Source organism: Schistocerca gregaria, chromosome 7 (genome assembly GCF_023897955.1).
Source record: "Schistocerca gregaria isolate iqSchGreg1 chromosome 7, iqSchGreg1.2, whole genome shotgun sequence".
NCBI classification, from domain to species: Eukaryota; Metazoa; Arthropoda; class Insecta; order Orthoptera; family Acrididae; genus Schistocerca; species Schistocerca gregaria.
Window position 1 is genome coordinate 6,395,953 of NC_064926.1, and position 21,548 is coordinate 6,417,500.

At 47.1% G+C, this 21,548-nt stretch overlaps 9 non-coding genes across 9 annotated transcripts; all 9 read left to right on the top strand.

The window, feature by feature from the left end:
- Nucleotides 1-563: 563 nt before the first annotated feature.
- On the top strand, nucleotides 564-636 carry Trnak-cuu (transfer RNA lysine (anticodon CUU)). Its single transcript has one exon. It is a non-coding gene; the product is annotated as a tRNA-Lys (tRNA).
- Nucleotides 637-9,024: 8,388 nt separating this feature from the next.
- Nucleotides 9,025-9,097, top strand: Trnak-cuu (transfer RNA lysine (anticodon CUU)). Its single transcript has one exon. It is a non-coding gene; the product is annotated as a tRNA-Lys (tRNA).
- A 1,465-nt stretch (nucleotides 9,098-10,562) lies between these two features.
- Trnak-cuu (transfer RNA lysine (anticodon CUU)) lies at nucleotides 10,563-10,635 on the top strand. Its single transcript has one exon. It is a non-coding gene; the product is annotated as a tRNA-Lys (tRNA).
- A 2,954-nt stretch (nucleotides 10,636-13,589) lies between these two features.
- Nucleotides 13,590-13,662, top strand: Trnak-cuu (transfer RNA lysine (anticodon CUU)). Its single transcript has one exon. It is a non-coding gene; the product is annotated as a tRNA-Lys (tRNA).
- A 1,450-nt stretch (nucleotides 13,663-15,112) lies between these two features.
- Trnak-cuu (transfer RNA lysine (anticodon CUU)) lies at nucleotides 15,113-15,185 on the top strand. Its single transcript has one exon. It is a non-coding gene; the product is annotated as a tRNA-Lys (tRNA).
- A 1,440-nt stretch (nucleotides 15,186-16,625) lies between these two features.
- Nucleotides 16,626-16,698, top strand: Trnak-cuu (transfer RNA lysine (anticodon CUU)). The gene has a single exon. It is a non-coding gene; the product is annotated as a tRNA-Lys (tRNA).
- Nucleotides 16,699-18,123: 1,425 nt separating this feature from the next.
- Trnak-cuu (transfer RNA lysine (anticodon CUU)) lies at nucleotides 18,124-18,196 on the top strand. The gene has a single exon. It is a non-coding gene; the product is annotated as a tRNA-Lys (tRNA).
- A 1,432-nt stretch (nucleotides 18,197-19,628) lies between these two features.
- Nucleotides 19,629-19,701, top strand: Trnak-cuu (transfer RNA lysine (anticodon CUU)). The gene has a single exon. It is a non-coding gene; the product is annotated as a tRNA-Lys (tRNA).
- Nucleotides 19,702-21,138: 1,437 nt separating this feature from the next.
- Nucleotides 21,139-21,211, top strand: Trnak-cuu (transfer RNA lysine (anticodon CUU)). The gene has a single exon. It is a non-coding gene; the product is annotated as a tRNA-Lys (tRNA).
- The last annotated feature ends 337 nt before the right edge of the window (nucleotides 21,212-21,548 follow it).

Consider the following 21,548-nt stretch of genomic DNA (forward strand, 5'->3'; position numbering starts at 1 on the left):
TCGAGATGAGTCGTACACATGTTATAGTTGGTCGTCAGTGACCATGTGGCCTAATGGATAAGGCGTCGGACTTCGGATCTGATGATTACAGGTTCGTATGTTGTCACGCTCGTTTTTTTCCAGTTCTGAAAAAGAAACATACCGTTTTAATGGAGCAATTGAGCAGTACGAAACCGTCTGAATGTTGCTGTTGACCATTTTTTGCTTCAAAATGCTCTTGAGCTTGAAACACACACAACAAGACCGGTGTTAACTAGCGAAATGGTCGGCAGAGTGCCGACACCGCGAGTTTTGACTGGCACTTGCACATCTAAAACAACGTCGGAAAGTAACTCGTTCGGCTTTTGAGTCACATAAAGTATGTGTGTTAATTTTGACGCCACTAGCTCTGCATGCTGTCATGCAATTTCTTTACCTCTCAGAAATGATTATGACATAAAAGTGAAGTTCGTGACGAGTGTGACGTTAGGAAAACATTAGGCAGCATGGAGAGATTCTGTATGGGACCACCCAACCCAAACGAGTACTGTGTGACGTGCTATCAGGCAGGTATTCACCGAGGTAGCCGGCTAGCTCAGTCGGTAGAGCGTCAGACTCTTAATCCTATGGTCGTGGGTTCGAGCCACACGCTGGGCGGAATGGAATTTTGTTCTGCTGCAGATATAAATTACCGTTTTTCTGATTAAGGAGATGTAATGGAAATAGCAACTTTAAACTTTGCCTACGTCTCTGTCAGTCACAAGGAAACTGTATTTGAATGTGAAGGTGATTTTGTAGACATGTGTGGAAGACATATTCTGAAATGCAAGTGTTGTTGTTTGGAGAGCACATCGGTTACGTGTCAGATGTGTAGCCAAGCAGTAATGGGTCGCCATAGCTGCAAATATTAGCCGGTAATATGAAGTGTTGTCAGCTGAAGTCTGATGATGCAGACGACCGTAAGGACGAAGTACCCAAGAGTACCGCTAGGTCGCACCTCTTTAGCTCAGTGGTAGAGCACTGCTCTAATAAACCAGGCATCGGACGTTCCATCCACACAGGAGAAAGATGAATTTCGGAAATCAGTTGCGCGTCGTGGCCGTATAGCAAACAGTATCTGTGATGACGAACAATTAGCGACAGGCGTTTTTTTTTAAGAATTACTCTCAGATGTGATTAAGGCGAATGGCGCAGATAAAGCATTTGCCAAAACGGTACAGCATAAAGTGGGAAGAGGCAGTCTGAATTACATTTTATAGATGTATTTCTCACATATCTCAGAGCCTCTCGCGGTCGTCGTCGTCGTCGTCGTCGTCGTCGTCGTCGTCGTCGTCGTCGTCGCCGCCGCCGCCGCTTCTGCAGAAGTAGCAAATGCCATCGTAGCAAATGCGGCGAGGGACGCCCTGCCTTCGATTCCGAATGCACAAAGTGTGTGGTCTTGTTTCTCAGTCTTTATTTGGTCGGTCTCGTAAGAGGTTGAATGTAACGAATGGTTGGGAAAGAGCAAGGGGCAGCGGCTGTGTAAAACGAAAACACAAATCCTCAGGGGTGTAAGCGTTCCGAGATGAGTCGTATACATGATATAGTTGGTCGTCAGTGACCATGTGGCCTAATGGATCAGTTCGGCGCTAGCGGCCGTGCGGAGCGGAGGTCCGATACTTCCGCCTGTGCGGCGTGTGCGAGTGTTTGTTTACTTGTGGACTTAGTCTGCGCGCGGGCTAATAACAACGATCATGGCGAACAAGTACAGAAAAACTACATTACGATTCAATTTCTGCAAAGACTACGAAAGACCAAAGGCTTTAGCAGTGGAACGATTCATACGTGAGGACGTCAAGATACCGCCAAACGATATTGTCGGAATTCACCTGTCCGTCGTTAGTCCCACGGTGTATGTTAAGATGGTAAATGACGCGGCGTGTGAGAGAATTCTACGGGCGACAAAAGCAGGTCTCCGATTTTGCCATAGTGACGGGAATGTCGGCACTGTAACTGTAGAACATGCTGGTCTGGGTGTACGGACAATACGTGTTTTTGAGCTGCCATTTGAGTTCCCGGCTGACGAAGTTATTGAGGCTTTTAAGCCATACGGCACGGTACATGGTCACACAGCAGAACGCTGGACACAATTCGCCACGTACCCCGTGCTTAACGGAGTGAGACAGATCACTATTGATCTTCAGAAGCATGTACCGTCCTATCTGACAATTGGTGGTTGTAGGGCGGTGGTGATTTACGATATGCAACCACATACATGTTCTGGCTGTGGCCAGGAGTGACACCTCAGGTCGAACTGTATGCGACGGCGGATTACGCAACTGCCTTCAGATGTGCGGGAACCGTCGCCGGCGATGACAGTACTACCGATCACCTATGCCAAAGCCCTCACTGCGTCCGCTGATGACCGAAAGGACACAGCCCCGGTGGAAGTTTCCGATGGCACTCTCCGAAACCTTGTAGCAGACGTAGGGATGACAGAGGATGCTGCTCCATCTAGCATACCATCTACGGCGACAACACCAGTTGACACCGAACTCCTACCAAGCACACCGATAGTACACGAAGCAGTTCCAGCCACTACGGATGCTGTTCCGTCTGGAACGCACTCTGTGACGACAACATCAGTTTCGACCAAACTCCCGCCAACTACAACGATGGGACTCGAAACACTTCCAGTTCCTACGGATGCTTTTCTGTCGGGCAGCCGTGATTCCCTACAATCTGAGGACACGGAAGGAATATCATGCAAACAACGTTCCCCGAAAAGGAGGAAACGGCGTCGTCGCACGACATCTCCTAGGGATGACTCCCCTTGCCCCGACGACGATGCGCCTGTGGAGCAAGACGACACAATAGCCTCTACAAAGCAGGATGAGGCAATGGAAACTGTTCGATCAGACCCGCAGCGGTCTGTCACATTGACGGTAGCGGGACGTGGTGATGCTGAAGAGGAACGACAACCAGTTGGCTCTCCAGACGCAGATGCTGTGGCTATGGACACGAATATATCACTGCCTGCAAAGATGTGGTATGACGATATTGAGGAGGCGCCGGACGTCATACAGAGGCAGCCGGCACTCACAAAGACGGCCTAGTAATTGCTGAAGGTGAAGAGAGAGGGGCGAGAGAACGTCTTCTAACTCAGCCCCCAGCGCCGATGCAGGGAGATATTGTTGCGCCTCGACAGAGTGGGATTCAACGCCATGCGAACCGTATTGCGACATTAAATATAAATGACGTGCGTTCACCAACCAAAATACACCTACTGAAGGAAACGATTTGGGCATCTGATGCGGATATTGCTTTGCTGCAGGAAGTCCACATAGCTGCACTCCCACACATCGCAGGCTACCAATCCTATTCGTCACATGGAGATCGCAATGGGAGTGGGGTGGCAGTTTACGTGCGAGATGGCTTACCCATGGAAAACGTGTGTTACCTTCCGTCGGCCCGGGGAATGGCTTTCACGACGTTTGGGACACGCATCATCAATCTTTATGCACCGTCGGGAAACAATCGGCGGCGGGAAAGGGCGCGATTTTATGCAGAAGATATTGCACCACTTTTCCATGGACGTTATGAATGTGTAATAATTGGTGGAGATTTCAACTGTGTTCTCAGCCAGAAAGACCAATGGCCGCAAGCAAACATCAGCCAGGAGTTGCGAATCGTTGTCAGCGACCTTGTACTTAGTGACACGTGGGAATTACGACATGGAGATGCACCGGGATACACCTATGTGACCAGTCATTCGGCGAGCAGATTAGATCGCATTTATATCTCACGGGCTCATGCAAATGATGTCCAGGACGCGGAACGCTGGCCATTGGCATTTTCCGATCACAGCGCTTACATCTGTACGGTGCTTCTTCCCCGTAGAGAGGTGTGGAACAGCAAGGCCCCGTGGAAATTAAACATTCAACATCTGCATGATCCCGAATGTCGTCAACGGATCCTTGAGACATGGACGATGTGCGAGCGAAAGGTTGGAAGGTATGCGACGAAGCTTGATTGGTGGCTGACTTGTGCTAAACCGGCGCTTCGCCGTACGTTCATCTCATATAGCAGGGAGATGGCCGAATGGCGCCGCCGTACGACCAACTTTTATTTTGCAGCGCTGCGCGAACTGGACGATGATCCGCCGGGACCGGACGTCTGGATCGAACGCAAAAGGATAAAAGCTAAATTAGTGGCTTTAGCTCGGAAACATCTTCAGGGAACCATGTTGCGCGCCAGATGTCACGATACGATACAACACGAGATTCCTTCCATGCACCACGTCGTGAATGAACGAAAGCACCGACGACGCGTTTTGGTACGGGAGTTAATTACCCGTGAAGACCGAAGAGTGACGCGGACATTGTCTCTGCATTCGTCGACCATTACCAACACATCTATCGGGAGGAAGCAGCCCGTGTTGATGACCTCGCACGTATAGCCACATACGTCTCCCGTACACTAACGGTGGAAGACGCTGGAACCTTATTGGAAGCTATTAGCTGTGAGGAAGTACATGATGCGATCGCAAAGGGTGCGTTGAATCGCTCCCCAGGCATTGATGGACTTCCTGCTGAATTTTATCGAGAATTTCGCAACGAAATGGCACCGCGATGGACGGAAATGTACAACGAGTTGTTAAATTCCGATGCACCTATTCCACCGGCTTTTATGGAAGGCCTCTTGGTGCCAGTACATAAACCGAAGCCAGGAATTACGGTCACACATTATCGCCCCATCACCCTGCTTAATGAGGTCTATAAGATCTTTGCACGGATGCTAGCGTCCCGATGTCGTATGTTAATTCGTAGCGTTCTCTCCCCAGAACAGACGACACAGGGTGGATCGGTGAATGTGCAAACAGCTACTGGCGAATGCCGTGATGTAATAGCGCTGGCGGAGGAGTGCCGGCTTAAAGCGGCGATGGTGGCGGTTGATTTTGACAGTGCTTTTGATAAGGTGCGCCACAACTATCTGTACGCTGTACTGGAACAAATGGGATTTCCAGACTGTTTTACTGGTCTCATTAGAAGGATTTATGGGAGCGCACAATCCTTGGTACATGTTAATGGGTGTATAGCAGGACCCATTCAAATTCGACGTTCCATTCGCCAGGGCTGCCCTCTTTCGATGCTGCTGTTCGCGATAGCGTTGGAACCATTAATTGGGAGGCTAACAAATTCTCTTTCTGGGGTGGAACTGCGGGGCTACACCTTCAAATGTCGTGCTTATGCGGACGACCTCCTGCTGCTCGTTCGTTCTGAGGAAGAGGTGAAGACGGTTCTTGAACTGTTGTTGGACCACAGTGTGACGGCGGGTAGTGCAGTGAACATGAACAAATCGGCAGCAATGCCGGTTGGAAAGGGCCTTACGCCGGAAGAAATCAGTCCATTTCCTTATGTGCAACAATTCCGCTATCTCGGCATAGACTTTACCTCATCTGTGAAACATACTGCGGCAGTTAACTACCGACGTATTTTACAGACAACACGTACCATGGTCCGCCAACATCTCCTACGACGCCTTGATCCTTTGCAGCGAGTCGAATATCTGAACACTTATGTGGTTTCTCGAATGGTGCATATTTCGCAGATCCTGCCCCTACCACTCACACTCGGGCATCGACTTCAATCAGCACTAGGCTATTTTGTGATGATTGGGTCGCCCCTCAAGGTGCGATACGCAACGCTCACGCTCCCTACGGACAAGGGGGGACTCGGACTTACGAATGTTCGCTGCCGAGCAACGGCGCTCCTTCTAGCCACGATGTACAAGCAATGGCGTAGCGGGCGCGATTCCCTTACATCCCGCCTACTGGATCTCCTAGTTCCAGCGTCCCTCACACCTCCGGTGGCGGTGGGCAACATTACGCCACATTTTGCGCATGTATCAACATTTATCGTGGAACTTAGTTATATCAGAGACGAGCTTCCGCGCACGAGACCACCATGCGCGAAGGATTTTTATGTTTGGCTGCTACGACGGATAAGTCGTAATGTCATTGAACTGAAACACCCCACGTTGCATTGGCCGAAGATTTGGAGACATGTGCACCAAAAATTCTTTCCTACCTTCGTTCGGGCACTGTGGTTCTCTGTCACCTGTGGCAAGTTCAACACCAACCAACGACTCCATGCAATTGGACTAGTGGACACTCCACTGTGCCCGAAATGTCGCCAAGTGGATGACGACCATCACCGCTTAACTTGTATAGCGGTGGAGGACGTATGGCTCCTAGGACGACAGATGGTGGCTTGCTACCTCCGTGTGACCCCGCAACATATTACACCTGCTTCCTTCCTACATCCGGAGAGTGACTACTTTCCGGCGACTAAATCACAGTCGATCATCTGGGTCAAAGGTTGTACGATCGCGTACCTCTATGGGGAAGCTGCCAAGTCGCGACTCGACTTTTGGTATTTCTTACAGCAAGCCCACTATGAGGTTCATAGATGGTCACACTATCGGAAAACCTTTGCCAACTATCTTCAGGCAGTCTTCCTCGACCCCCCACGCAGTTGAGATGTGCCGGGTGCAGTCGGTGTGCACATTTGACAGCTGATAATGAACCTCACGCTTCTCTCAACGCTCCATATGTAATGCACATACTATACCATGAAATGATCTACATGATCTACATGTTCCTTTTAACAGGGTGATTGTGGAAAATAAATAAATATAATAAATAAAAACAACATCCCTGTATCCCTTTTCCTTTACATTTTGTGATTTGTTGTACAACGATTTTCTTTCGTTTTTGTTTTTGCAGAGGATGCATTAAAAAAAAATAAAGTCAGTAGTGTGCTATGCTCTCATGTGGCCGATCTGCGTTAGATTCTACGTACCTTGCGGTGCGGTTTCATTTTGTTTTTTCATTGTATTAAAAATTGTAACGATTCTTAAATAAAGTTAATGATTTAAAAAAAAAGTCGGTAGAGCGTCAGACTCTTAATCCCAGGGTCGTGGGTTCGAGCAACACGCTGGGCGGAACGGAATTTTGAAAAAAAAAAAAAAAATGGATAAGGCGTCGGACTTCGGATCTGATGATTACGGGTTCGAATGTTGTCACGCTCGTTTTTTTCCAGTTCTGAAAAAGAAACATACCGTTTTAATGTAGCAATTGAGCAGAACGAAACCGTCTGAATGTTGCTGTTGACCATTTTTTGCTTCGAAATGCTCTTGAGCTTGAAACACACACAACAAGACCGGTGTTAACTAGCGAAATGGTCGGCAGAGTGCCGACACCGCGAGTTTTGACTGGCACTTGCACATCTAAAACAACGTCGGAAAGTAACTCGTTCGGCTTTTGAGTCATATAAAGTATGTGTGTTAATTTTGACGCCACTAGCTCTGCATGCTGTCATGCAATTTCTTTACCTCTCAGAAATGATTATGACATAAAAGTGAAGTACGTGACGAGTGTGACGTTAAGAAAACATTAGGCAGCATGGAGAGATTCTGTATGGGACCACCCAACACAAACGAGTACTGTGTGACGTGCTATCCGGCAGGTATTTACCGAGGTAGCCGGCTAGCTCAGTCGGTAGAGCATCAGGCTCTTAATCCTAGGGTCGTGGGGTCGAGCCACACGCTGGGCGGAACGGAATTTTGTTCCGCTGCAGATGTAAATTACCGTTTTTCTGATTAAGGAGATGTAATGGAAATAGCAACTTTAAACTTTGCCTACGTCTCTGTCAGTCACAAGAAAACTGTATTTGAATGTGAAGGTGATTTTGTAGACATGTGTGGAAGACATGTTCTGAAATGCAAGTGTTGTTGTTTGGAGAGCACATCGGTTACGTGTCAGATGTGTAGCCAAGCAGTAATGGGTCGCCATAGCTGCAAATATTAGCCGGTAATATGAAGTGTTGTCAGCTGAAGTCTGATGATGCAGACGACCGTAAGGACGAAGTACCCAAGAGTACCGCTAGGCCGCGCCTCTTTAGCTCAGTGGTAGAGCACTGCTCTAATAAACCAGGCATCGGACGTTCCATCCACACAGGAGAAAGATGAATTTTGGAAATCAGTTGCGCGTCGTGGCCGTATAGCAAACAGTATCTGTGATGACGAACAATTAGCGACAGGCGTTTTTTTTAAGAATTACTCTCAGATGTGATTAAGGCGAATGGCGCAGATAAAGCATTTGCCAAAGCGGTACAGCATAAAGTGGGACGAGGCAGTCTGAATTACATTTTATAGATGTATTTCTCACATATCTCAGAGCCTCTCGCGGTCGTCGTCGTCGTCGCCGTCGCCGCCGCCGCCGCCGCCGCCGCCGCTTCTGCAGAACTAGCAAATGGCCATCGTAGCAAATGCGGCGAGGGACGCCCTGCCTTCGATTCCGAATGCACAAAGTGTGTGGTCTTGTTTCTCAGTCTATATTTGGTTGGTCTCGTAAGAGGTTGAATGTAACGAATGGGTGGGAAAGAGCAAGGGGCAGCGGCTTTGTAAAACGAAAACACAAATCCTCAGGGGTGTGTGCGTTTGGAGATAAGTCGTATACATGATATAGTTGGTCGCCACTGACCATGTGGCCTAATGGATAAGGCGTCGGACTTCGGATCTGATGATTACAGGTTCGAATGTTGTCACGCTCGTTTTTTTGCAGTTCTGAAAAAGAAACATATCGTTTTAATGTAGCAATTGAGCAGTACGAAACCGTCTGAATGTTGCTGTTGACCATTTTTTGCTTGGAAATGCTCTTGAGCTTGAAACACACACAACAAGACCGGTGTTAACTAGCGAAATGGTCGGCAGAGTGCCGACACCGCGAGTTTTGACTGGCACTTGCACATCTAAAACAACGTCGGAAAGTAACTCGTTCGGCTTTTGAGTCACATAAAGTATGTGTGTTAATTTTGACGCCACTAGCTCTGCATGCTGTCATGCAATTTCTTTACCTCTCAGAAATGATTATGACATAAAAGTGAAGTACGTGACGAGTGTGACGTTAGGAAAACATTAGGCAGCATGGAGAGATTCTGTATGGGAGCACTTAACCCAAACAAGTACTGTGTGACGTGCTATCCGGCAGGTATTCACCGAGGTAGCCGGCTAGCTCAGTCGGTAGAGCGTCAGACTCTTAATCCTAGGGTCGTGGGTTCGAGCCACACGCTGGGCGGAACGGAATTTTGTTCCGCTGCAGATGTAAATTACCGTTTTTCTGATTAAGGAGATGTAATGGAAATAGCAACTTTAAACTTTGCCTACGTCTCTGTCAGTCACAAGGAAACTGTATTTGAATGTGAAGGTGATTTTGTAGACATGTGTGGAAGACATGTTCTGAAATGCAAGTGTTGTTGTTTGGAGAGCACATCGGTTACGTGTCAGATGTGTAGCCAAGCTGTAATGGGTCGCCATAGCTGCAAATATTAGCCGGTAATATGAAGTGTTGTCAGCTGAGGTCTCATTGTGCAGACGACCGTAAGGACGAAGTACCCAAGAGTACCGCTAGGCCGCGCCTCTTTAGCTTAGTGGTAGAGCACTGCTCTAATAAACCAGGCATCGGACGTTCCATCCACACAGGAGAAAGATGAATTTTGGAAATCAGTTGCGCGTCGTGGCCGTATGGCAAACAGTATCTGTGATGACGAACAATTAGCGACAGGCGTTTTTTTTTAAGAATTACTCTCAGATGTGATTAAGGCGAATGGCGCAGATAAAGCATTTGCCAAAGCGGTACACCATACAGTGGGACGAGGCAGTCTGAATTACATTTTATAGATGTATTTCTCACATATCTCAGAGCCTCTCGCGGTCGTCGTCGTCGTCGTCGTCGTCGTCGTCGTCGTCGTCGTCGTCGTCGTCGCCGCCGCCGCTTCTGCGGAACTAGCAAATGGCCATCGTAGCAAATGCGGCGAGGGACGCCCTGCCTTCGATTCCGAATGCACAAAAGGTGTGGTCTTGTTTCTCAGTCTATATTTGGTCGGTCTCGTAAGAGGTTGAATGTAACGAATGGGTGGGAAAGAGCAAGGGGCAGCGGCTGTGTAAAACGAAAACACAAATCCCAGGGGTGTGAGCGTTTCGGGATGAGTCGTATACATGATAGAGTTGGTCGTCAGTGACCATGTGGCCTAATGGATAAGGCGTCGGACTTCGGATCTGATGATTACAGGTTAGAATGTTGTCACGCTCGTTTTTTTCCAGTTCTGAAAAAGAAACATACCGTTTTAATGTAGCAATTGAGCAGTACGAAACCGTCTGAATGTTGCTGTTGACCATTTTTTGCTTGGAAATGCTCTTGAGCTTGAAACACACACAACAAGACCGGTGTTAACTAGCGAAATGGTCGGCAGAGTGCCGACACCGCGAGTTTTGACTGGCACTTGCACATCTAAAACAACGTCAGAAAGTAACTCGTTCGGCTTTTGAGTCACATAAAGTATGTGTGTTAATTTTGACGCCACTAGCTCTGCATGCTGTCATGCAATTTCTTTACCTCTCAGAAATGATTATGACATAAAAGTGAAGTACGTGACGAGTGTGACGTTAGGAAAACATTAGGCAGCATGGAGAGATTGTGTATGGGACCACCCAACCCAAACGAGTACTGTGTGACGTGCTATCCGGCAGGTATTCACCGAGGTAGCCGGCTAGCTCAGTCGGTAGAGCGTCAGACTCTTAATCCTAGGGTCGTGGGTTCGAGCCACACGCTGGGCGGAACGGAATTTTGTTCCGCTGCAGATGTAAATTACCGTTTTTCTGATTAAGGAGATGTAATGGAAATAGCAACTTTAAACTTTGCCTACGTCTCTGTCAGTCACAAGGAAACTGTATTTGAATGTGAAGGTGATTTTGTAGACATGTGTGGAAGACATGTTCTGAAATGCAAGTGTTGTTGTTTGGAGAGCACATCGGTTACGTGTCAGATGTGTAGCCAAGCAGTAATGGGTCGCCATAGCTGCAAATATTAGCCGGTAATATGAAGTGTTGCCAGCTGAAGTCTGATGATGCAGACGACCGTAATGACGAAGTACCCAAGAGTACCGCTAGGCCGCGCCTCTTTAGCTCAGTGGTAGACCACTGCTCTAATAAACTAGGCATCGGACGTTCCATCCACACAGGAGAAAGATGAATTTTGGAAATCAGTTGCGCGTCGTGGCCGTATAGCAAACAGTATCTGCGATGACGAACAATTAGCGACAGGCGTTTTTTTTAAGAATTACTCTCAGATGTGATTAAGGCGAATGGCGCAGATAAAGCATTTGCCAAAGCGGTACACCTTAAAGTGGGACGAGGCAGTCTGAATTACATTTTATAGATGTATTTCTCACATATCTCAGAGCCTCTAGGGGTCGTCGTCGTCGTCGTCGTCGTCGTCGTCGTCGTCGTCGCCGCCGCCGCTTCTGCAGAACTAGCAAATGGCCATCCTAGCAAATGCGGCGAGGGACGCCCTGCCTTCGATTCCGAATGCACAAAGTGTGTGGGCTTGTTTCTCAGTCTATATTTGGTCGGTCTCGTAAGAGGTTGAATGTAACGAATGGGTGGGAAAGAGTAAGGGGCAGCGGCTTTGTAAAACGAAAACACAAATCCTCAGGGGTGTGAGCGTTTCGAGATGAGTCGTATACATGATATAGTTGGTCGTCAGTGACCATGTGGTCTAATGGATAAGGCGTCGGACTTCGGATGTGATGATTACACGTTCGAATGTTGTCACGCTCGTTTTTTTTCCAGTTCTGAAAAAGAAACAAACCGTTTTAATGTAGCAATTGAGCAGTACGAAACCGTCTGAATGTTGCTGTTGACCATTTTTTGCTTGGAAATGCTCTTGAGCTTGAAACACACACAACAAGACCGGTGTTAACTAGCGAAATGGTCGGCAGAGTGCCGACACCGCGAGTTTTGACTGGCACTTGCACATCTAAAACAACGTCGGAAAGTAACTCGTTCGGCTTTTGAGTCACATAAAGTATGTGTGTTAATTTTGACGCCACTAGCTCTGCATGCTGTCATGCAATTTCTTTACCTCTCAGAAATGATTATGACATAAAAGTGAAGTACGTGACGAGTGTGACGTTAGGAAAACATTAGGCAGCATGGAGAGATTCTGTATGGGACCACCCAACCCAAACGAGTACTGTGTGACGTGCTATCCGGCAGGTATTCACCGAGGTAGCCGGCTAGCTCAGTCGGTAGAGTGTCAGACTCGTAATCCAAGGGTCGTGGGTTCGTGCCACACGCTGGGCGGAACGGAATTTTGTTCCGCTGCAGATGTAAATTACCGTTTTTCTGATTAAGGAGATGTAATGGAAATAGCAACTTTAAACTTTGCCTACGTCTCTGTCAGTCACAAGGAAATTGTATTTGAATGTGAAGGTGATTTTGTAGACATGTGTGCAAAACATGTTCTGAAATGCAAGTGTTGTTGTTTGGAGAGCACATCGGTTTAGTGTCAGATGTGTAGCCAAGCAGTAATGGGTCGCCATAGCTGCAAATATTAGCCGGTAATATGAAGTGTTGTCAGCTGAAGTCTGATGATGCAGACGACCGTAAGGACGAAGTACCCAAGAGTACCGCTAGGCCGCGCCTCTTTAGCTCAGTGGTAGAGCACTGCTTTAATAAACCAGGCATCGGACGTTCAATCCACACAGGAGAAAGATGAATTCTGGAAATCAGTTGCGCGTCGTGGCCGTATAGCAAACAGTATCTGTGATGACGAACAATTAGCGACAGGCGTTTTTTTTAAGAATTACTCTCAGATGTGATTAAGGCGAATGGCGCAGATAAAGCATTTGCCAAAGCGGTACAGCATAAAGTAGGACGATGCAGTCTGAATTACATTTTATAGATGTATTTCTCACATATCTCAGAGCCACTCGCGGTCGTCGTCGTCGTCGTCGCCGCTTCTGCAGAACTAGCAAATGGCCATCGTAGCAAATGCGGCGAGGGACGCCCTGCCTTCGATTCCGAATGCACAAAGTGTGTGGTCTTGTTTCTCAGTCTATATTTGGTCGGTCTCGTAAGAGGTTGAATGTAACGAATGGGTGGGAAAGAGCAAGGGGCAGCGGCTGTGTAAAACGAAAACACAAATCCTCAGGGGTTTGAGCGTTTCGAGATGAGTCGTACACATGATATAGTTGGTCGTCAGTGACCATTGTGGCCTAATGGATAAGGCGTCGGACTTCGGATGTGATGATTACAGGTTCGAATGTTGTCACGCTCGTTTTTTTCCAGTTCTGAAAAAGAAACATACCGCTTTAATGTAGCAATTGAGCAGTACGAAACCGTCTGATTGTTGCTGTTGACCATTTTTTGCTTGGAAATGCTCTTGAGCTTGAAACACACACAACAAGACCGGTGTTAACTAGCGAAATGGTCGGCAGAGTGCCGACACCGCGAGTTTTGACTGGCACTTGCACATCTAAAACAACGTCGGAAAGTAACTCGTTCGGCTTTTGAGCCACATAAAGTATGTGTGTTAATTTTGACGCCACTAGCTCTGCATGCTGTCATGCAATTTCTTTACCTCTCAGAAATGATTATGACATAAAAGTGAAGTACGTGACGAGTGTGACGTTAGGAAAACATTAGGCAGCATGGAGAGATTCTGTATGGGACCACCCAACCCAAACGAGTACTGTGTGACGTGCTATCCGGCAGGTATTCACCGAAGTACCCGGCTAGCTCAGTCGGTAGAGCGTCAGACTCTTAATCCTAGGGTCGTGGGTTCGAGCCACACGCTGGGCGGAACGGAATTTTGTTCCGCTGCAGATGTAAATTACCGTTTTTCTGATTAAGGAGATGTAATGGAAATAGCAACTTTAAACTTTGCCTACGTCTCTGTCAGTCACAAGGAAACTGTATTTGAATGTGAAGGTGATTTTGTAGACATGTGTGGAAGACATGTTCTGAAATGCAAGTGTTGTTGTTTGGAGAGCACATCGGTTACGTGTCAGATGTGTAGCCAAGCAGTAATGGGTCGCCATAGCTGCAAATATCAGCCGGTAATATGAAGTGTTGTCAGCTGAAGTCTGATGATGCAGACGACCGTAAGGACGAAGTACCCAAGAGTACCGCTAGGCCGCGCCTCTTTAGCTCAGTGCTAGAGCACTGCTCTAATAAACCAGGCATCGGACGTTCCATCCACACAGGAGAGAGATGAATTTTGGAAATCAGTTGCGCGTCGTGACCGTATAGCAAACAGTATCTGTGATGACGAACAATTAGCGACAGGCGTTTTTTTTAAGAATTACTCTCAGATGTGATTAAGGCGAATGGCGCAGATAAAGCATTTGCCAAAGCGGTACAGCATACAGTGGGACGAGGCAGTCTGAATTACATTTTATAGATGTATTTCTCACATATCTCAGAGCCTCTCGCGGTCGTCGTCGTCGTCGTCGTCGTCGTCGTCGTCGTCGTCGCCGCCGCTTCTGCAGAACTAGCAAATGGCCATCGTAGCAAATGCGGCGAGGGACGCCCTGCCTTCGATTCCGAATGCACAAAGTGTGTGGTCTTGTTTCTCAGTCTATATTTGGTCGGTCTCGTAAGAGGTTGAATGTAACGAATGGGTGGGAAAGAGCAAGGGGCAGCGGCTTTGTAAAACGAAAACACAAATCCTCAGGGGTGTGAGCGTTTCGAGATGAGTCGTATACGTGATATAGTTGGTCGTCAGTGACCATGTGGCCTAATGGATAAGGCGTCGGACTTCGGATGTGATGATTACAGGTTCGAATGTTGTCACGCTCGTTTTTTTCCAGTTCTGAAAAAGAAACATACCGTTTTAATGTAGCAATTGAGCAGTACGAAACCGTCTGAATGTTGCTGTTGACCATTTTTTGCTTGGAAATGCTCTTGAGCTTGAAACACACACAACAAGACCGGTATTAACTAGCGAAATGGTCGGCAGAGTGCCGACACCGCGAGTTTTGACTGGCACTTGCACATCTAAAACAACGTCGGAATGTAACTCGTTCGGCTTTTGAGTCACATAAAGTATGTGTGTTAATTTTGACGCCACTAGCTCTGCATGCTGTCATGCAATTTCTTTACCTCTCAGAAATGATTATGACATAAAAGTGAAGTACGTGACGAGTGTGACGTTAGGAAAACATTAGGCAGCATGGAGAGATTCTGTATGGGACCACCCAACCCAAACGAGTACTGTGTGACGTGCTATCCGGCAGGTATTCACCGAGGTAGCCGGCTAGCTCAGTCGGTAGAGCGTCAGACTCTTAATCCTATGGTCGTGGGTTCGAGCCACACGCTGGGCGGAACGGAATTTTGTTCCGCTGCAGATGTAAATTACCGTTTTTCTGATTAAGGAGATGTAATGGAAATAGCAACTTTAAACTTTGCCTACGTCTCTGTCAGTCACAAGGAAATTGTATTTGAATGTGAAGGTGATTTTGTAGACATGTGTGGAAGACATGTTCTGAAATGCAAGTGTTGTTGTTTGGAGAGCACACCGGTTACGTGTCAGATATGTAGGCAAGCAGTAATGGGTCGCCATAGCTGCAAATATTAGCCGGTAATATGAAGTGTTGTCAGCTGAAGTCTGATGATGCAGACGACCGTAAGGACGAAGTACCCAAGAGTACCGCTAGGCCGCGCCTCTTATGCTCAGTGCTAGAGCACTGCTCTAATAAACCAGGCATCGGACGTTCCATCCGCACAGGAGAGAGATGAATTTTGGAAATCAGTTGCGCATCGTGGCCGTATAGCAAACAGTATCTGTGATGACGAACAATTAGCGACAGGCGTTTTTTTTTTAAGAATTACTCTCAGATGTGATTAAGGCGAATGGCGCAGATAAAGCATTTGCCAAAGCGGTACAGCATAAAGTGGGACGAGGCAGTCTGAATTACATTTTATAGATGTATTTCTCACATATCTCAGAGCCTCTCGCGGTCGTCGTCGTCGTCGTCGTCGTCGTCGCCGCCGCTTCAGCAGAACTAGCAAATCGCCATCGTAGCAAATGCGGCGAGGGACGCCCTGCCTTCGATTCCGAATGCACAAAGTGTGTGGTCTTGTTTCTCAGTCTATATTTGGTCGGTCTCGTAAGAGGTTGAATGTAACGAATGGGTGGGAAAGAGCAAGGGGCAGCGGCTTTGTAAAACGAAAACACAAATCCTCAGGGGTGTGAGCGTTTCGAGATGAGTCGTATACATGATATAGTTGGTCGTCAGTGACCATGTGGCCTAATATATAAGGCGTCGGACTTCGGATCTGATGATTACAGGTTCGAATGTTGTCACGCTCGTTTTTTTCCAGTTCTGAAAAAGAAACATACCGTTTTAATGTAGCAATTGAGCAGTACGAATCCGTCTGAATGTTGCTGTTGACCATTTTTTGCTTCGAAATGCTCTTGAGCTTGAAACACACACAACAAGACCGGTGTTAACTAGCGAAATGGTCGGCAGAGTGCCGACACCGCGAGTTTTGACTGGCACTTGCACATCTAAAACAACGTCGGAAAGTAACTCGTTCGGCTTTTGAGTCACACAAAGTATGTGTGTTAATTTTGACGCCACTAGCTCTGCATGCTGTCATGCAATTTCTTTACCTCTCAGAAATGATTATAACATAAAAGTGAAGTACGTGACGAGTGTGACGTTAGGAAAACATTAGGCAGCATGGAGAGATTCTGTATGGGACCACCCAACCCAAACGAGTACTGTGTGACGTGCTATCCGGCAGGTATTCACCGAGGTAGCCGGCTAGCTCAGTCGGTAGAGCGTCAGACTCTTAATCCTAGGGTTGTGGGTTCGAGCCACACGCTGGGCGGAACGGAATTTTGTTCCGCTGCAGATGTAAATTACCGTTTTTCTGATTAAGGAGATGTAATGGAAATAGCAACTTTAAACTTTGCCTACGTCTGTGTCAGTCACAAGGAAACTGTATTTGAATGTGAAGGTGATTTTGTAGACATGTGTGGAAGACATGTTCTGAAATGCAAGTGTTGTTGTTTGGAGAGCACATCGGTTACGTGTCAGATATGTAGGCAAGCAGTAATGGGTCGCCATAGCTGCAAATATTATCCGGTAATATGAAGTGTTGTCAGCTGAAGTCTGATGATGCAGACGACCGTAAGGACGAAGTACCCAAGAGTACCGCTAGGCCGCGCCTCTTTAGCTCAGTGGTAGAGCACTGCTCTAATAAACCAGGCATCGGACTTTCCATCCACACAGGAGAAAGATGAGTTTTGGAAATCAGTTGCGCGTCGTGGCCGTATAGCAAACAGTATCTGTGATGACGAACAATTAGCGACAGGCGTTTTTTTTAAGAATTACTCTCAGATGTGATTAAGGCGAATGGCGCAGATAAAGCATTTGCCAAAGCGGTACAGCATAAAGTGGGACGAGGCAGTCTGAATTACATTTTATAGATGTATTTCTCACATATCTCAGAGCCTCTCGCGGTCGTCGTCGTCGCCGCAGCCGCTTTTGCAGAAATAGCAAATGGCCATCGTAGCAAATGCGGCGAGGGACGCCCTGCCTTCGATTCCGAATGCACAAAGTGTGTGGTCTTGTTTCTCAGTGTATATTTGGTCGGTCTCGTAAGAGGTTGAATGTAACGAATGGGTGGAAAAGAGCAAGGGGCAGCGGCTTTGTAAAACGAAAACACAAATCCTCAGGGGTGTGAGCGTTTTGAGATGAGTCGTATACATGATATAGTTGGTCGTCAGTGACCATGTGGCTTAATGGATAAGGCGTCGGACTTCGGATCTGATGATTACAGGTTCGAATGTTGTCACGCTCGTTTTGTCCAGTTCTGAAAAAGAAACATACCGTTTTAATGTAGCAATTGAGCAGTACGAAACCATCTGAATGTTGCTGTTGACCATTTTTTGCTTGGAAATGCTCTTGAGCTTGAAACACACACAACAAGACCGGTGTTAACTAGCGAAATGGTCGGCAGAGTGCCGACACCGCGAGTTTTGACTGGCACTTGCACATCTAAAACAACGTCGGAAAGTAACTCGTTCGGCTTTTGAGTCACATAAAGTATGTGTGTTAATTTTGACGCCACTAGCTCTGCATGCTGTCATGCAATTTCTTTAACTCTCAGAAATGATTATGACATAAAAGTGAAGTACGTGACGAGTGTGACGTTAGGAAAACATTAGGCAGCATGGAGAGATTCTGTATGGGACCACCCAACCCAAACGAGTACTGTGTGACGTGCTATCCGGCAGGTATTCACCGAGGTAGCCAGCTAGCTCAGTCGGTAGAGTGTCAGACTCTTAATCCTAGGGTCGTGGGTTCGAGCCACACGCTGGGCGGAACGGAATTTTGTTCCGCTGCAGATGTAAATTACCGTTTTTCTGATTAAGGAGATGTAATGGAAATAGCAACTTTAAACTTTGCCTACGTCTCTGTCAGTCACAAGGAAACTGTATTTGAATGTGAAGGTGATTTTGTAGACATGTGTGGAAGACATGTTCTGAAATGCAAGTGTTGTTGTTTGGAGAGCACATCGGTTACGTGTCAGATGTGTAGCCAAGCAGTAATGGGTCGCCATAGCTGCAAATATTAGCCGGTAATATGAAGTGTTGTCAGCTGAAGTCTGATGATGCAGACGACCGTAAGGACGAAGTAGCCAAGAGTACCGCTAGGCCGCGCCTCTTTAGCTCAGTGGTAGAGCACTGCTCTAATAAACCAGGCATCGGACGTTCCATCCACACAGGAGGAAGGTGAATTTTGGAAATCAGTTGTGCGTCGTGGCCGTATAGCAAACAGTGTCTGTGATGACGAACAATTAGCGACAGGCGTTTTTTTTTTTAAGAATTACTCTCAGATGTGATTAAGGCGAATGGCGCAGATAAAGCATTTGCCAAAGCGGTACAGCATAAAGTGGGACGAGGCAGTCTGAATTACATTTTATAGATGTATTTCTCACATATCTCAGAGCCTCTCACGGTCGTCGTCGTCGTCGCCGCCGCCGCTTCTGCAGAAGTAGCAAATGGCCATCGTAGCAATTGCGGCGAGGGACGCCCTGCCTTCGTTTCCGAATGCACAAAGTGTGTGGTCTTGTTTCTCAGTCTATATTTGGTCGGTCTCGTAAGAGGTTGAATGTAACGAATGGGTGGGAAAGAGCAAGGGGCAGCGGCTGTGTAAAACGAAAACACAAATCCTCAGGGGTGTGAGCGTTTCGAGATGAGTCGTATACATGATATAGTTGGTCGTCAGTGACCATCTGGCCTAATGGATAAGGCGTCGGACTTCGGATCTGATGATTACAGGTTCGAATGTTGTCACGCTCGTTTTTTTCCAGTTCTGAAAAAGAAACATACCGTTTTAATGTAGCAATTGAGCAGTACGAAACCGTCTGAATGTTGCTGTTGACCATTTTTTGCTTGGAAATGCTCTTGAGCTTGAAACACACACAACAAGACCGGTATTAACTAGCGAAATGGTCGGCAGAGTGCCGACACCGCGAGTTTTGACTGGCACTTGCACATCTAAAACAACGTCGGAATGTAACTCGTTCGGCTTTTGAGTCACATAAAGTATGTGTGTTAATTTTGACGCCACTAGCTCTGCATGCTGTCATGCAATTTCTTTACCTCTCAGAAATGATTATGACATAAAAGTGAAGTACGTGACGAGTGTGACGTTAGGAAAACATTAGGCAGCATGGAGAGATTCTGTATGGGACCACCCAACCCAAACGAGTACTGTGTGACGTGCTATCCGGCAGGTATTCACCGAGGTAGCCGGCTAGCTCAGTCGGTAGAGCGTCAGACTCTTAATCCTATGGTCGTGGGTTCGAGCCACACGCTGGGCGGAACGGAATTTTGTTCCGCTGCAGATGTAAATTACCGTTTTTCTGATTAAGGAGATGTAATGGAAATAGCAACTTTAAACTTTGCCTACGTCTCTGTCAGTCACAAGGAAATTGTATTTGAATGTGAAGGTGATTTTGTAGACATGTGTGGAAGACATGTTCTGAAATGCAAGTGTTGTTGTTTGGAGAGCACACCGGTTACGTGTCAGATATGTAGGCAAGCAGTAATGGGTCGCCATAGCTGCAAATATTAGCCGGTAATATGAAGTGTTGTCAGCTGAAGTCTGATGATGCAGACGACCGTAAGGACGAAGTACCCAAGAGTACCGCTAGGCCGCGCCTCTTATGCTCAGTGCTAGAGCACTGCTCTAATAAACCAGGCATCGGACGTTCCATCCGCACAGGAGAGAGATGAATTTTGGAAATCAGTTGCGCATCGTGGCCGTATAGCAAACAGTATCTGTGATGACGAACAATTAGCGACAGGCGTTTTTTTTTTAAGAATTACTCTCAGATGTGATTAAGGCGAATGGCGCAGATAAAGCATTTGCCAAAGCGGTACAGCATAAAGTGGGACGAGGCAGTCTGAATTACATTTTATAGATGTATTTCTCACATATCTCAGAGCCTCTCGCGGTCGTCGTCGTCGTCGTCGTCGTCGCCGCCGCTTCAGCAGAACTAGCAAATCGCCATCGTAGCAAATGCGGCGAGGGACGCCCTGCCTTCGATTCCGAATGCACAAAGTGTGTGGTCTTGTTTCTCAGTCTATATTTGGTCGGTCTCGTAAGAGGTTGAATGTAACGAATGGGTGGGAAAGAGCAAGGGGCAGCGGCTTTGTAAAACGAAAACACAAATCCTCAGGGGTGTGAGCGTTTCGAGATGAGTCGTATACATGATATAGTTGGTCGTCAGTGACCATGTGGCCTAATATATAAGGCGTCGGACTTCGGATCTGATGATTACAGGTTCGAATGTTGTCACGCTCGTTTTTTTCCAGTTCTGAAAAAGAAACATACCGTTTTAATGTAGCAATTGAGCAGTACGAATCCGTCTGAATGTTGCTGTTGACCATTTTTTGCTTCGAAATGCTCTTGAGCTTGAAACACACACAACAAGACCGGTGTTAACTAGCGAAATGGTCGGCAGAGTGCCGACACCGCGAGTTTTGACTGGCACTTGCACATCTAAAACAACGTCGGAAAGTAACTCGTTCGGCTTTTGAGTCACACAAAGTATGTGTGTTAATTTTGACGCCACTAGCTCTGCATGCTGTCATGCAATTTCTTTACCTCTCAGAAATGATTATAACATAAAAGTGAAGTACGTGACGAGTGTGACGTTAGGAAAACATTAGGCAGCATGGAGAGATTCTGTATGGGACCACCCAACCCAAACGAGTACTGTGTGACGTGCTATCCGGCAGGTATTCACCGAGGTAGCCGGCTAGCTCAGTCGGTAGAGCGTCAGACTCTTAATCCTAGGGTTGTGGGTTCGAGCCACACGCTGGGCGGAACGGAATTTTGTTCCGCTGCAGATGTAAATTACCGTTTTTCTGATTAAGGAGATGTAATGGAAATAGCAACTTTAAACTTTGCCTACGTCTGTGTCAGTCACAAGGAAACTGTATTTGAATGTGAAGGTGATTTTGTAGACATGTGTGGAAGACATGTTCTGAAATGCAAGTGTTGTTGTTTGGAGAGCACATCGGTTACGTGTCAGATATGTAGGCAAGCAGTAATGGGTCGCCATAGCTGCAAATATTATCCGGTAATATGAAGTGTTGTCAGCTGAAGTCTGATGATGCAGACGACCGTAAGGACGAAGTACCCAAGAGTACCGCTAGGCCG